Raw genomic sequence first — 16262 nt, 5'->3', positions numbered from 1 at the left:
TACGTTAGCGAGAGAGGGAAAAAAAAGGTTTTCAGCTCGAAGTACCAGAATCTCATGAAAACAAAATGTTACAACTTGCTATTATATTTTTGGAAGAAAGCCCATTAAAATTCATAACAGCTGTAAATCCTAAAAGTATTCACCAATCCCAGCGCAGTTTCAAATACAAGAAACCGACATGGTCAGTCAGTCACCATGTGCGACCATTTGCTGTGTAATCAGGAATGTGGGGCGCCCTCACTGCTGAACACATTAAGATCAGATCAGAGAGCAGGCGTCTGCTCGCAGTGATGAAAGCCTGAGATAGCCACACTGCCATTCATGTGTGGTTTAGCATCAATGATCTTCACAAGATGCAAACAGCTTACACATCCTGATGCCACTTTTGTTTCAGTTTCACAAATCCCCATGACAAACAATTTTTTTTGTTGAAAAAAAAGCACAACTGGTCAAGTCATCCATGCAATTTACACTTATGCAGACAGTGCCTTTAACATTGCGATGACATCCCAAAGCGCTCGACGATTCTGGCTGGGAACTGGAGCTGAGGATGGCTGCTGAGGGCCTGCAATTAGCCTCCCTGGTCCTGCACATTTCGGTTTTCCTGAACAGCCTCCCACTTAATTAGAAAGAAAGCTCATTCATAAAAGTGCACTGAAGTGTCTCCTTTTACCCAGAAGAATTTTCCCCACTTCAACCTTTTTCTAGCGCTTCGCTTTCCGGGGATGTGGTCCACTCACTATTCAGAAGCTTCATCAGCTTCAGCAAAATTAAAATTCCTAGTGGTGCAGGAATCCCCACGTCCACTGCTTAATTACATTCCTGAACAGTAAGTGCCAATCCTATTAATAGGCAAAGTAGTGTTATTACATCTGCTGGTTATTAATGTCTGTATATTAAAAACATACCTCATCTGTACACAAAAAAATCTAACACACATGCCACAAAAACTACCAATGACTAACTGACTGTGCAACTGAAATATTGACCAGCTATCGACATCCACAGAGCAGTGAACCCAGGCAGATTCATGTATTAGCCACTTTTCCCAGCACATTAACAGCACAAACCAGGCAAAAAACAAACACTCAAAACTCCAAACAAAGCTGTGAAACTGCAATTCAGCAACACTTCGACAGCAACAAGTTATTAGCCAGACAGGTCAAAACCTTGGCTGTAAAGAGGTCAAACTTAAAACTCGCAGGAATGCAATAAGGGGTAGAAACAGAATCTAAATCCCACGTCACAATGAAACGCTTGCCTCCAAGTTACAACGGTGGATTGGAACATCCTGAAATAATGCTTTGTAAAGGACAGGAAAACCCATGCCAACAAAATAAAACCTCACTGAAGCCTTTCAGATATTCCATAAGTTAGGATAAAAGTCATCAAAAGTGTCTAAAGCTGATACATACCTATCAAAGGACTAGACACGGGTACAAATAAAGAGGAGACTGTTATAACAATTCAATATTTCGACCACAAAATATACAGTCAATTCACCTTACAGTATATTCTGTGAAGCACTTAGTGACGTCTCAACAATGTGATGGGAGTGCTTTTCCAAATGCAAGGATATTATTATCATACAGCACCTTTCATGACCGGAGCACGTCTCAAAGAGCTTTACACAACTGACTGGGAGCCTGACCGGGGAGTGGGGGGGGCAAAATCACTGCTGAAGAGATGGGTCTTAAAGTGGGGTTTGAGGGCAAGGAGGGAGAGGGCAAGGCAGAGGAACTCTGGGATGGAGTTCCAGAAAGCAATGCCTGAAAATCCACCGATTGTGGGGCAGAGAGGACAGAGAACGTTAACTAAGCCGTTGTTTGCTGAATGGAAGGAGCAGATGGGCTGTTGAGTCACAGGAGTTCACAGAGGTAAGGTGAGCCCATGACTGAGTTTCAAAGTGAGTACGAGGATCTTGAGGTTAATTTTCACAGGGATGTGGAGCCAGTGAGGATGGGGTGATTTGTTTTGTAGAGCCTGGTGTGGGAAAGGACACGTTGCAGATTTCTGGATGGTCTGCAGCTTGTGCAGAGAGTAGCTGGGCAGGCCAGCGAGCAGGGTGCTCGAACAGTTAAACCTGGACGTGATAAAGTTGTCGATGAGGGTCTCAGCAGCCCGCAAGGAGAGGTTGTGGTGATGTTGAGAGGTGAGAGAAAGCAGAGATAGTGGGAGCGTGGAGGTAAGGTTTCAATGATATCTGGGAGACACTGAGGTTGTGCATTGGAATCACAAGGTGCAGTGAGCACCAGTGCAGATCAATGCTGTCAACACTAAGCAATAAGTCGTATTTGTGATATATAAAATCCCAACCAACACTATAACGAGTTCCAATATCACATACTTTATAGACTAATAAAGAGATGAGCACCCTTCATTAACATGGCTATCACCAAACACCTCGTGGAGCAGCTAATGCCAGACTTGGTGCATTTAAGAACAGATGGTTCTTAATCCAGAAGTCGGAATGGATTACCAGTAAGGATGGTAGAGGCCAGGACGCTGGATTCATTTGACAAAACAACTTAATGCTGGAATGGGAAAACGGTAGAGTGGGCATTCTGGAAAGTTGAGATTAAATGGGCTGAAGGGCCTTCTTCATCTGACTCTCTCTTGATTACGTTTTAATAACTGTTTCATTTCAAAAGTAACACTGAAGTTATACGTGTATTAAAAAGAGCATCTGCATCTAATTTGATTTCTCTCTCGCCAGCTTTAGATTAGTGTTGGAGCAAGGCAGCAAATCCAGAGCAGCTGGACACAAACTAATTCTGTCAGCTTTCATTTGCACAATTTTCCTCCCACAGCTAGAACCATAGGCAGTGGATCTCCAGACTATTCTTGTACCCTCTGTCCCATCCACAGTCATTCACACTAGGCAGTGAATATCCGGGTTACTCCTGGGACACTTTCTCCAGCCCTACTCATTCTCTCTCTCTACTACCCATCGCTTTCCCCCCATCCCTTACTCATCTCTCTCTGTTCCTCCCCCCTCACTCTTTCTCCCCAAGTAGCGAAATCAATCTGCAAGGTTTTAATAGATCAGCGGCACTATTAAAAAATTCACCTCAAATTACCCTGTGGGTTTGGAAGGTATTTTGAATTATCCTCCGTGCCATTGTGAAATTCTACCAGTTTTGCTGGGTGGGTTTGGGTGCCATTTACCATGGCAGCAGAGGGGCAGGCACTATGGTCATACCACGCTGGGAATGCTGGCACCACGTTTGAGATTTGATACATCTTTGTAGATTACAATGTGGATTAGGATCAGTGTTCAAACCCATTTCATTGATAATATATATATAATCCTTGCATTTGATATAGTGCTTTTCATGTCTTCTAGTCGTCTCAATGCGCTTCAGAAAATATACTGTAAAGTGAATTGACTATATTTGTGGGAGAAATGCAACAGCCAATTGCACACAGCAGTGTCCCACAAACAGTCATGGATTGAAGCGACCAATTTATTATTGTTTTTGTTTCTTGAGGGATTATTATCAAGCATGTGGAGTAAGGAAACTTGCCCAACATTTCACTCTGCCGGGAATCAAACCCAGGTCTCTCGCTTGCAAGGTGAGTGCTCTAACCAGTGAGCTACAGGACTCCACACCACTGAGCTACAGGACTCCACACCACTGAGCTGCAGGACTCCACACCACTGAGCTGCAGGACTCCACACCACTGAGCTGCAGGACTCCACACCACTGAGCTGCAGGACTCCACACCACTGAGCTGCAGGACTCCACACCACTGAGCTGCAGGACTCCACACCACTGAGCTGCAGGACTCCACACCACTGAGCTGCAGGACTCCACACCACTGAGCTGCAGGACTCCACAGTTGGCCCGCATTTCCTGCAGTTGCCCAGCCAGAGATGCAATTTTCTGTTTCATGCAACACAGCGCTTTGCAGGCTCTTGCAATGGATCATTCGGTAAAGGCTCAGCAAGCAATGGCACCAAAAACCATCAGACACCCATGGCATTACTGCTTTGGTCAGTGGAGCTTTTCAAACCACTGTTTGGCTCATTCATGAGGAATGACTATTGGTTGATTCACCTTAGGCTTTTACCAACACTACGCTGTAAAGAGCATGTCACACCTTCTCCCATGGTCTAAAGGGTTAATTGGATACCTTCAACACTCAAAAGAAAGTGAACACAAGCACCCAGGTTTTTTTCTCTCCCAGAACAGACAAATACCAAGGTCTCGGTACAAGCGTCATTGTCACTTCTGACTTGAATTTAGTCAATTTGGGCTTCAAATAACTATCCTAAATGGCAACATTTTGAACTATACGGCAATTAGTTGCACATGTCTTAATCAGAAGTTATCTACACAACCACTACACAGATATTTTGAGATAGGTATTCACCTTCAGCAAACTCAGTGAACATTCGGCATTGTCACATTAGGAATTATTCTCCTTTAGGTTCACTATGATCATTCAGTTTATTCAAATCCTTTGCCCTCAGTTTAGTTCACTCATCTTAATATTCAGAAATAGAATTGCATTACCTGTTAATTCTTCTGTGTAATATGAAAGACTAGATGTACTGACACGAGTTAAGGTGCTGCACTAACTAGCAGCTATGTAGGACTTGTGCAGCTTAAAATGGATTAAAAATGTAAAAGCATGGAATGAAATCTGCCAGCTCAGGTCAAACTCATGGAGACAAGCTGTTGCTCCACTGCAGCCTCAGCAAATACAAAACCAGCTCGTCGTTATTTGCATGTTAGCAGCACTTCATAGAGCCATTTAATAACCCCCATCCCTGCAATGTCCCTCCACTTAAAGCAACGCAATTGGTAGCTGAAACATTCAGCAGGTGGACCTGCTGGCACATCGTCCTCAGCCAAACACTGACAAAGTCAGGTGACAAAGTTACTGTGACACTTGAGGCGAGCACATTTTTTTTAAACTCAGTTCAACTGTTGGGAAAGACAGGAAATAGGCATTTTCCCAATAGCACCTTTCACAGTGGGAGAACTTCTTGAAGTGCTTCACAGGATATACAGTAAAGTGCAGCAACTGTGTGTTTTGTAGGTGTACACAGCAGCTAATTTTCACACAACAATGACCCTCCCACTAAAAGCCATGGCGTTTTATCTGGGGGGGGTTGTTGGTCTGGACACCAGGAGAAACTCCCTAACTGCTGATCCTAAAGAGATATAGAATAACCCTGAAACAGGTGTCCTTTTAGCTCAAGAATAGCAGGTGATCCAGGAGACATGTTACCCACGGGAGCAGGGGGAGGATAAAGAGTAGGGCGGGGGAAAGAGACAGAACAGTAAAGCTCCCTGTAGGGTGCACTCAATACACGCCCAGCCTAATGGTGTACTGAGCCTTGTGAGAACCAAAATTCAATTACTGTTTTGTGCCGAGTTAGCCAACGTCAGTCAGGGAAGTGGTGATGGAAAGAGGAGCAAAATTGCCCAAGGCACTTCCTGATTGGGTGGTTGGATGGGAAGGGAGGAGGAGGGGGAATAAAATCTCAACTACAGAGTTCCTGTTGCAAGGAGCTATTCAGGAGCTATACTCCCCCTCGCAACCCCTCATCCCCTGGAGAGGGGCCATGTGAGGGCAGGATCGAAATCAGTCTCATGGTTGAATAGGCTGCCGTCACTCATTGTCATGCTTCAGGGAACTGGGGTGAGGACTCAGAGGTCTGTCAGCGCCTGAGCAATTATACTTTAGCATGAGGCACTGTCTGGGTGGGAGGGGAGAGAGAAAGAGAAAAAGAGGAGAGAGGTAGGAAAGAGGAAGCAAAAGAAACAAAACAAATCATCCACCATGTGATGGAAAGCTGCACATCAGAACGTGGAGCCATAATTGGCAGCAATATAAAAAGCAAACTCAAAATCAGCAAAGAACAAAAAGACAGAAGATCTGAGTTTAACTGCACGGAGACAGTCGAGTCCAGGCTGGAATACAACCCTTGGCATCTGTGCACTGCACAGCAACTTGGACTCCACTCTCTGGACTTAAACATTCAGCGTTGCTGCCTGGCGTTACAGGCAACCCTGCAATCTGGGGGAGCGGGCGGTAGAAAGAGAATTCAGCCAACCCTCGGCCGCACAATCCCAATGCAGCCGAAACCCTCGCCTTCATCACCTTCCTCCTCGACTACTCCAATGCCCACCTCACCAATCTCCCCAGCTTCACTCCCCACAGACTAGAACTGATTCAGAACTCTGCCGCTCGTATTCTCACCCACACTAAACTCATTACCTTTATCACACCAGTCCTTGCCAGGCTCCGCTAGCTCCCTATCACAGAACAAATCAATTTCAATATTCTCTCACTCGTCTACAAATCCATTCACTCCCTGGCACTTCCCTACTTCTCTCCAACCTGCTTACTTCCCAACTCTGCTTACTTCTGTCTCCGCTCGACTGGCTCTGGCCGTCTGCTTGTCCCTCGTGCCTTTCACTCCATCATCAGCGGCCGCGCTTTCAGCCACTATGCACTGAAGCTTTGGAACTCTCTCCCTCAATAATAATGATCCTAATTCTTGTATTTGATATAGGACCTTATTATGTCTTCGAGACGTCTCAAAGCTCTTCACAGAATACACTATAAAATGAATTGACTGTATATTTTGTGGGCAAAATACAGCAGCCATTTGCACACAGCAGTGTCCCACAAACAGTCATGGATTGAGTAACCAAATTAATATTTTCTGGAAGGAATTACCCCGGAAAAGCGATCCGCCAATCGACTAACAACTGGATTCCCACTTATTGCTAGGTAAGCGGAGGCGTGTGGAGTAAGAAAAGTTGCCTAAGGTTTCACCCTGCAGGAATCGAACCCAGGTCTCTTACTTGCAAGGCGAGCGCTCTAACCACTGACCTACAGGACTCTGTCTTGTCCCTTGCCTTGTCCTCTTCAACCATTCTTATGATCACCTCCTCCCTCCCCCCAGCTCGGCATCGGGCTCTGACACTGTTAAACTCTTGGGAGATGCTGTCACGTGTAGAAGGGCACCTTGTAAACGCAAGTTGTCGGCGTTGTTGTATAAGACAAACAATAATATACTCAGATTTTAAACAATCATCGCTCCAGTTCAACAGCTACCAACATCTAAACACACCCAATTAGCACAACAGACGTTAAGCAGCAAAATGACACAACTCAAAGCAGAGCCGACAAAGAGTCTAGTCTGCCTATCCCCAGGTCCCTGTGCCAATATACACCTGTAGCGAGTCGTTGTTCCAAGAGTGCCTGTAGCGAGTCCAACAGATCCGGGTGTTATTCTGAATAAAGCAAACATTTGAATATTGCACTTAACCACTGCAGATTCTTTCTCTCCCCTTCTCACATCTGCTAACTATAAATACCTCTGTCACACAGTAATGAGGCTGACTTGAACATTGACAGCTGTGTGCTGCAGTAGACAGTGAAACAAGGCAACTTTCTTTAATTCATCCATGCCACTGTGGACAGGCCAGAATAGCTTCTGCAGTTACAGCACCACACACGTAAAGCTTTCATTTCGATTTCAGACTGTATAATTGCACATCCTGAAGAAATCAATGCACGTCACCATTGCAAACTACACTACGTCTAGCTCATTATAAATCTGCTTCTTAACTTTTCCTGAAATCAAACATCGCAGGCATGCATTTACTGTTTAAGAATTACTGTGATTTTCTTTCCTAAATAAGCAACAATTCCTGGAGTCCACTGTTCTGCTGGAAACTTGCAATAACCTAAGATGCCACAGTCCTATGATGGGGATAGCAACATTTGCATAACGCCACCACACATCCTCCCAGCAACACAAACACAGCAATTGTTTGTTCACCTTAATATTTAAAGACAGTCAAATTGCTGGTGGCATGTCCAAATTCGTCAATCGGGTGTAATGTGCGGGAGTTGCAAAACGATTGGTAAATTATTGATCCTGTGTGCTCAGACGCGCTTTACACCACCGAGCCAGATTGCTGAGTTCTTCGCCAATTTCTGTGGAGCCTGATTGTGGCCAGCAGGAGATCAGTATCCAAGCAGAGTTCCAAAGGGTCAATAAGAGATTCATCTGAATCCTGACAAACAGGAATCAACATTTGAGAATCTTTTTATAAGTCCCACAATTTAACCGGCAATGCGTCTTTAATTATCCCTGCTACCAGTCTTGTCTGCTTACCTTAAAGTGTACTAGTTAGTTGGGTGTGGCTATGGGTTGTTGACTGTTCTTTGAAATATCTCACCACTCCAAACAAGGCAAGACATTTAAACATCACAAACCTCTTCCTGACTGGCCCTTCCTCTGAATCAGATGAGCTGGCATCATTTCCATCTCCTTTCTGTGAAGCATGTGACCCCTCCTCCTTTCCGCTTCCCGTTGTAGGCTCAGGTGAAGGGACCGAGACTGATCCATTTGAGGAACCATTCGTGAGTGGACCTGGAGGATGAAAGAATGAAGCATAAATGAAAAAAATATCAACACACAAGGCACTCAATTTAAAAACTTCCTTGTATTTTACAGTGCTCATCAATGTAAAATAATCATCTGGGAGTGTAAAAGCAGAATCAGTGTGAAACCTCTGGGGAAGAGAGAACAGGAAAAAGGGAGGATAAATGAACTCTTGCACAATTAGTTTTGACTGCGATACCTCAAACACAGGCAAGATCACAAAGTCAGTGACGTGTTCCCAAGTCTTTGGTTGTAATATAGGGAACTATTTGAATACCGGTAACTTAGTGGTTAGCACGCTCGCAAGCGAGAGCACCCGGGTTTGATTCTCAGGCAGGGCAAAAACTGAGGCACGTTTCGATACTCCACTCGCCTCCATTTACCTTGCAGTAAGTAGGAACCTGATTGTTAGTCGATTGGTGGATCGCTTTTCAGGGTAATAATCCCTCAAATATTTTTTTAAAATTTGCTCACTCAATCCACGACTGTTTGTGGGACACTGCTGTTGCTCAACTGGCTGCCATGTTTCTCCCACAAAATACAAAGTCAATCCACTTTACAGTATAGTCTGTGAAGCATTTTGAAAATGGCGTGATAAGGCGCTATATGAAATGCAAAAATGATTATTATTATTATTCTCAGCTGTGTTGTACATTTATTGGGGAGTCTCACTCAAGGATTACTGACCACATTTTATCAGGCGCATCTTAATTGAAACTAACCATAAATATCTTGTGTGGAGCTTGATTGAACATTAGTTGCATTATTTGTTTTATTTGCCACTTTGAGTAGCGTTTCTTTCCCCCACCCCCTGCCAATATTTTCCCTCTTTTCTGAAAGTGAGGTGAATTTTTCTTTGGTTGCACTACCTCACCTCCATCCTTTTGGGTGTAAGGCCCTAGACTGAGTGTCAGGTAATAATAATAATAATAATCCTTGCATTTGACATAACGCTTTTCACTTTTCACGTCTTCTAGACGTCTCAAAGCACTTCACAGAATATGCTATAAAGTGAATTGACTGTATATTTGTGGGCAAAACCTGGCAGCCAATTGCACACAGCAGTGTCCCACGAACAGTCATGGATTGAAAATGACCAATTTATTATTGTTTTTTTGTTTTGGAGGGATTATTAATGAGGGAGTGGAGGCTATTTTAGCCCAATCCTAATTTAATCTTGGTCTGTATGCTTCACAGGAGGTAAAAAAATAGAAATCAGTTGCCCGAACTTCCATCTGGTCTTGGCCTGTGAGACAATTTTGTCTGAAAATCTAAGATTGTTTCATATCATGGAAAATTCTTAAATTTATTCTCGATTTACAACCTATTTTCCCTGCTTTTACCTTCCGCTATGTATGATTCAGTTTCACACCGATAAGACTGATCACTACTGAGCGAGCAGAGAATGTTATAGAAACAGGTCATGTGGCACATCAAACCTGTGGCGGAGTTGGTTAATAAAAAATGCAACACAGCCGAGAGGCTCTGATGGCCTATTATGCGAATGACACGATGGGCCGAATGGCCGCCTTCTGTGCCATAAATTTCTATGGTCCTGAGGTTCTAAAACTCAACCATTTTCTTTCTGACCTAATCTAACCCCTGCTCCCCTCTTCGTTCTCCATATCCTAAATTTAATAGGCTTTTACAAGCATCTATATAATTTCCTTTTAAAAGAATTTATGGACTATGCCTTAACAATGACCTGTGTAAACATGTTTACAAAACCCTCAGGAAATGTCTGATTGTATGCAATACATGTTAATTTTTTATTGATAAATGCCAGGCTGTTTTAATAGGATCTTGATGTCTGTACAGAGTATCCGGTTCAATAGGGGTTAGGATAAGGATATTCTCAATGACTGCTGGCTTGCCAAGTATAACAAAGGAGCCTATGTGCAAGTGCCTGGAGTGAGGAATGTTCCTCTTATAAATCATCATTTGCTGACCTGCCATCATTTTTCTTTTTAAGCAGGACAAAGTTCATCAGCTATAAACGTGCGGATTTGGCTGTTTATGAGGTGTCTGTTGTAAGATTAGATTGATGTTAGTTTGAGATGGAAACATCTTTAGATTGCTCTGTGAGAGGAGGTCAAATGTTCTAGGAATTTGCGATGTTATTTAACATCCTCAAAAAATCTGGGTTGCGGGAGAAAAAGGGGGGGATAAATTAATTTTTTGAACAATTAGTTTTGACTATGTTACCTCACAAACACAGGCAAGTTCAGGAAGTCAATGACATGTGCACCCAGGCTATGCTGGGGTAATCACAACGACAACAACTTGCATTTATATACTGCCTTTTACCTCGGAAGGATGTCCCAAGGTGTGAACATTGCCACTGCAAAGACCATAAACTAAATTTATAAACTGGTTCCTCAAATTGAATCATAATTTAGCATATGCATTTTCAATTTTTGGAAGCAATAAAGGATGGAAAAACATTACATCTGAGTAACCTATTAAAGCACTACTGCCTAATGAGCAATGTAATTCAAAACGACACATCAAAAGCTCCGGCTTTCCATTGAGATGTACACTATACAACGTCACACAGTTACAACAGAGGTTCTGGGGGTTAACAAAGTGCTAGTTAGAAACACGGCAGTGGGAATGACACCTTGGCGCTGGAAAAAGTGCCTGGGGACATCGTGAGCCTCTTGCAGGGAACCTCACGTATATGGCACAGACCCTGGGAACTCAACTCAGCTTTTTAGCCAAATGTACAAACAACAGTTTGGGAGCCAAACTCATTGAATTCATTTGATTTTTACATTAGCTTCATAAAACTTCTTTCCCTCCCATTGCATCTCTCTCTCACCCCAATCTCACTGGGGTATCCCACAAGTGTAACACACATCCTTGGACTTGAGCCTTGGATCTCCCAAACTCTCAATTTGCAGTAAACAGTGGTCCAGTGAGGCAGTGAGGGTCAGGCTAGCCTTAGCTAGGTGAGCTCTCTCTCCTCTGTCTGATTCCCTAATTGTCCACAACACAAGCTCACACACGAAGAATGAATGATTGGGTGAGCAGTGGGAATCCAGCACTGTCCAAGTCTAGCAGCCCAGCAATATATCGACTGTCAGGAAGGCTACCTAGGGTGAGAGAAGAAGGGGAGCTGAAGAGAAAAAGCAAGTCAGCATCCTGTGCAAGCGTGAACCACCACCATTTGATTTAAGAAAAACTAAAGGAAGGTCCCACACCATTGCAAACAAATCAAAAAGGACAATCGATGGTTCCCTATAATCCAAAATGGAGGTCTCGGTGTGTGTGTATGTGTGGAGGGCGCCGGGGGATGAAGTGGAAAATAAATATCTGCTCTGTGGGAAATAACCTCACCATTCAATAGCTACAATTAGGCACCTAAATCCCTCTAAAGGGTTAACAGAGAAAACAAAGTATAGCATGAGCACAAAGCAAAGGCAGCTTGTATCATTAAGATGCTTTGTATGCTTTGCTTTCCCAGCAGGAGTGGGAAGAGCAGTACAGGAATTAAAAAGCCAATACAACTCAGTTTCCCCTATGAGAAAAAACACTTGGGGAATGCACGTACACAGGCTCACAGACACAAAGATCAGGAAAGGGACTGAAGTGGCTCAGCAATGACCATGAGCTGGGAATGAATAACTGACACGATATTAAGACAGAATTTTCCACAAAGCATTTAAGGCATTAGTTGTTGAATTACTATAAGAGGCATGTCTGCTGTAAACTCAGATGCAACACAGCCACACAAACTGTAAATCTTACAAGACTATAAAATATGTTAACAGCAACAGTTTAACGATACTTCTCAGCAGTCTTTTTAAACAATCAACATTTTTGCCTCGTTGAAGCCTGCTAAACTGTGCACCTCAAGTCTATGAAAGGGTGTGGATGGACTTCATCTCTGGTTTAGTCTTTCTTCTCTACACCTTCCAATTCCTCTCTTCTATCAGCCCAGCTCCTTAGTGGCAATCAATGCCATAGCACATTACTCGGGTAGAATCACCAGCTCAATTGGTCAAGGAAACCCATATACAACAGCCATGTCCACACAAGATCAATGCACTGGCCACTTTAGACATTTAAGAGCCCTGGTTCACTACTGATAAAAATTGAGCAACAAGACAGAGCCCAAGTGAAACTATGAAAAACTATTCGAAAAACATGGACCCTTACAGTCTAGAACAAACAAAGTTAAGCAGGAGAGAGAAACTTCATGTAATAAGTTATATAGATAAAGTAAGGCCGGACTACTACAAAGTAAGCAGGAAAGTAGGACCAGAGAGAATACAGTACATTGAAATGAGTGAAATAGAAATTCAGAGCAGATATTAGCAAAGACAGCTTCATGGAAAGGGTAACAGGCATAAAGGTAGTAGGAAAAGCAAACATTGGGATTATTAAGCATATGGGATGTTAGGAAATTTCATGTGCTGAGAGATTGAAAAAGCCTTAATCCATCCCCCAACATGTCTTACGTATTGTAGTTTAAAGTTTAGTAACACAGGACATAAGTTTAAAGAGACCCATCTATTGCTCACTGGTGAGTGGGCTGGTCCAGGTAAAAATTGGGAGGGATTTCGTCCTCCGACTGAGCCTCCAACTCAATCAGTGGAGTTAGGAAGATTCCCACCAACTCACATTCTGCTTCTCCCCCATTTGTTTGTAGTTCTTTTTTGGGGATTTGGGAACCGCTTCCTGGTCTCTTCTCACTCACTTCCCGAGTTCCACATTTTCAGATCCTTTGTCTGATGATCGATCATTCATTTGAATAATGTAAATGGATGTATTTCAGTTCACGGATACTGCAGATAAAAATACAATCACCTAGTGATTGAGGATACTGAAGTCAGCTTCTTCTGTTGACATCCCTGGAGAGTTACCAAGAGACAAATCAGCTGAGATCAGCTGCGTCAACCCCAAAGACAGTAGCCAAGCCCTTTCCGTTTTTACACAGAGCGCATCTCCAAAGGTGGCTGCCTCAAGAGGACACTTGCATTGTACAATGTTTGGGATTACCCACTTCAGAATCTCCCAACAGCCAACTTGGCATTGAATCTCCCACTGCAAGCAGATTATTTACCCACCACCACCCTTGCCCTAAAAAATCAGCGGGCGTGTATATGATACGTGACGCAATATAAACATCTTCATGACACCAGGACACTTGTGCACACATGGCCTCTTGTTAGAATTTTCTGTGCAGAGATCGTCCCCCAAATAACCAAACAACAGGGAGCACAATCGCAAGAAAAGCCAAGGACTGTATTCAACTGATCTTCAGGCTCATTTCCTGGCCCTTGCTACGGTCACTCTGGCTATCAGAGATCAAAGAAGGAAGAGCTCTAATAGCACTTCACGCACATGAGGAATGTAGTTTGCTGCAGGGGGGCTCCGGAGATGTGCCAATGCCTCTGGTTTGGTGCCATAATGCCAGCCTCTGGAGCCTCAGTGAAAAAGAGGCAAGGCAATAACTCACCGAGCCCTTGAGGAACACCTGCCTTCCAAATTATCTGAACTGCAAGTTCTTAAATAAGTTAGTAGATTTTTGACAAAGAAACTGAACAAGTGCCATTTGCCCTGAGGGGATTACAGGATGTACTGCAATTACTAACGGTGATGTCTTAACTGGGAAGACTAAATATACTACAGTGAAACATATCTCCCTGGCCTCTTTGATCAGGCAGCACATGGGTCTTTTGATTCAAAGGCAGTATCATGAGGAAATTAATACACATTTTCTTTCTGTAAACATTGATTTATTGTACACACATTAGAAAGATCAAAGTATCCACATAAATTTGCTACATTTCATGTATACGGCAGTAAGATTTAACAAGCTAAGTGCTGGTTCTTCTATTGTAGCACGTTCCATAATAGCTATATGGGCTACGATTGCCAAATTGCACCATCCAGCTCTTTACAATACACATTTATATAGCGCCGTGCATCCATGGTGGAAGGTTAAGAGCATGGGACACAAAGCAGGCCAGCATTCACTGAGCAAAAGGAACTGCCGGGTTAGTGTAGTTGAAGGAGATCATTGAGGTGGGACGAGACCAGCAAGTGATTTCAACGCGAGAACAAGGATCTTGAACACGATCAGGAGTGGGGGATTGGGAGTCAGTGGAGCCAAGCGAGGATCTGGGGTGATAGGCCCATGGGGCTTGGTGAGGGAGAGGACACAGGGTTCAGAGGTTGGATAGTCTGAAAGTTTTATAGGGAAAAGCTGGGGAATCTGGGGACCAGAGCGTTGGCATAGTCAAACCAAGCTTTTCTGTGAAACAAAATGTAACTACTGATGGTGCTAGGGATATAGCAGGGGCCAAGCAGCAAGTCCGAGGTAGCTAAGTAGTGGGGGTGAGCAGATGAGTGGGGTAGGAGGATAGGCCGATGTGAAGGCCTTCATAGTTATGGGTGAGGACCTGGAAATTAATTAAATGAGTTACAGGGAGCCAGTGGAGGCTGGGGTGAAGGGAATATAGCATTTGGTACGGGTGAGGCTGCAGCCAACTGAGTTTTGGATAAGTTGAAGAGTATGGATGGTGGAGCCAGATGCCTTTCTAATTACCCATTAGGACAGCACCGAAGTCGCTGATGAACAGTGAGGGGCAGAGATAGCACTGGGGCTGTCGGGCAACAGAACAGAATGAATACCAAAGGGATCAGCAGCAGAAGGCATTTGAAATCAGTAGATGCACGGTTGCAAATCACTGTGGGCAATCCCTACATTTGATGTAGCACTTCAATCATATTGAAACATCTCAAATAAAGCTTCCCAAAATCAGCTACCGTTGACGTGCAATGACTTTCATGCAGGCAATAATCTGCAACAACAACATCTCACAAGCTAAGGAGATGAACAAGTTTTGATTTAGCAAATATGAATGAGGACGAAATACAGCATCAGCCAGGGCAGGAAATAACCAAATTCAGGAACTGTCAAATTTAGCTCGACTGAAATGACAATCATTACTATCCTGAGGGTTTAATGGGCTTCAATCTTGATTGACATTATTTTCAATTCAATTGAAGAGAGCCAACTTTAATAATGAGGACCCTCCCAACCTGCAAACTCTTTCGACTGCCACTTAAAGGGCTGACTCATGAGCACCACTCCCATCATCATGGAGACTATTTTTTAAAAGAACCCTGGAGATCTCGTGCTATGCACCATTTTTAAGCAGAAGTATGACTGAGCAGGTGAGTCATGCTCATGATACTCGGCTAATGCTGCACGAAACCTGCTCTGACAGGACATGTGCAGCTGAATCCATGCAACGACACACCCATCAATCAAAGTGATTGCCAAGTTTCTCTCTTATGAAAACAAACGCTAGGCTCGTCAAGATGTACCACAGAACCTGCGGGGACAGGGGAACACCTTTCAATTCTAGTCACCAGTGTCAGCTTCAGGTGATCCCTGATCTGAACTGTTCTAAACAGCTGAAATGAAAATGTTGGAAAAGTACTGTGTTTAAAAAAGAAAGATCCCCTCTCTCCACTCTGTCACCCTCCTACCCCTACCCTCCACTCCTGCTGATCCCAACCACCAACTTGGGACATCCTCCTGACGTAAAGACGCTATACAAATGTAATTTGTTGTTGTTGCTGCTCGTGCAACCACACATGCGCCCAAGTGTGCACACAATGTACCATCATACCAACTTAAGAGAATTTCATTTTCATCTCCCATACCAATCATCTCTAACAGCATTGGGGTTTAGAAGCAATATTACACATGAACGTTTAACTCAAGGCAAATCACACACCATTTGTGATTGTTAAATTTGGTCAACTTGTCAATTCTGGCATGGCTCAGATCCATGTCAGATCTTACAATACATTTGCAATAGCG

General features: G+C 43.6%; 1 protein-coding gene across 1 annotated transcript in view; it reads right to left on the bottom strand.

Annotated features, from left to right (window-relative positions):
• Positions 1–16262, bottom strand: part of jarid2b (jumonji, AT rich interactive domain 2b) — a 119115-nt gene that overhangs the window by 81967 nt on the left and 20886 nt on the right. The window contains exon 2 of the mRNA XM_007902609.2: positions 8251–8407. The gene's annotated coding sequence lies outside the window, so the exon portion shown is untranslated. The remainder of the gene's footprint in view (positions 1–8250; positions 8408–16262) is intronic.

Source organism: Callorhinchus milii, unplaced genomic scaffold (genome assembly GCF_018977255.1).
Source record: "Callorhinchus milii isolate IMCB2004 unplaced genomic scaffold, IMCB_Cmil_1.0 Scaffold2, whole genome shotgun sequence".
NCBI lineage: Eukaryota > Metazoa > Chordata > Chondrichthyes > Chimaeriformes > Callorhinchidae > Callorhinchus > Callorhinchus milii.
Note: the sequence above shows the minus strand (reverse complement) of the source record. Positions and strands in the feature narration are given on the sequence as shown.